Below are 1,130 nucleotides of genomic sequence, written 5' to 3'. Positions count from 1 at the left end.
TCCAGTCGATCGTTGAGATGATGAATAGCCGCCATGATGGCCGTCTCAGAGTCTACTTCTACCGAGGAGACACCACCGCTCGTAGATGACTTTTGAGCACGAGTTGGCACTCCAGCTTCGATAGGCTTGTTCGGTGAAGATTTGTTAGCCGGCATGTTCAATCAAGATGGATGGAAAATTACTGGAAATTCTCAGTACATGAGAGAAAATTTCACCGACGTTCAAACGTGGCGCACACTTACTACTACTACTACTACTACTACTGCTGCTACTACTACTGCTGCTGCTGCTGCTGCTTTGCTGTGCTTTGGCTGACACATCCACCACTGTTGCCAAGATGGAAACCGCAGTACTGGACATAAAATCATGGATGACACAAAACAAACTTCAACTAAATGATGGTAAAACTGAGGTACTACTCATTAGGTCTCAGTTTATGCGCACACCCCGTCCCATTGACAGTATAAACATTGGATCATGTTCTGTCACGAATGGATCTCTGTAGCATTGTGTTTGTTTGTTTGTTTGTTTGTTTGTTTGTTTGTTTGTTTGTTTGTGTGTATTTGTCTGCAAAACAGAAAATCGCTGGGAGGAATTCCCAGCACAAAAATTGTTTTAAAAAAATGGTATTTCAATGGGATTATAGTTTGCAAACACGAAATTGGTCAAATGATGTTCTCAAAATTTTTTCAGAAGTAGGTTTACAGAATAAGTTTGTGAACCGTGTATGTGCAGATATAGATGAGCTGTACATGAAATATTTGGAAACTTTTTAGCTAACAAACGAGAACTAGAAGTAGCTCAGAAACCAAAATTGAGAACATACATTACTTTCAAAAATGTTTATGGTAAGGATGATTATCTACTTGGCAGTATTTCTCGTGCAAAACGTTCAGTGTTGGCTCATTTTCGTCTTGGCATACTACCTCTTAGAATAGAAACTGGCAGGTTCTCTAATACTCAAGTCGAGGATAGGATTGTAATTTTTGTGCAAACTCTATTGAAGATGAAATACATTTTTTTACTTCACTGTTCCTTATACAATGACATACGGGGCCCATTTCTGAATAAAATACAAGCACTTGTACCAGACTTTAACTCTCTTTACTCATGACTAAGTTCTGGAATTT

The sequence above is a fragment of the Glandiceps talaboti genome, chromosome 2, assembly GCF_964340395.1.
Source record: "Glandiceps talaboti chromosome 2, keGlaTala1.1, whole genome shotgun sequence".
NCBI lineage: Eukaryota > Metazoa > Hemichordata > Enteropneusta > Spengelidae > Glandiceps > Glandiceps talaboti.
Note: the sequence above shows the minus strand (reverse complement) of the source record.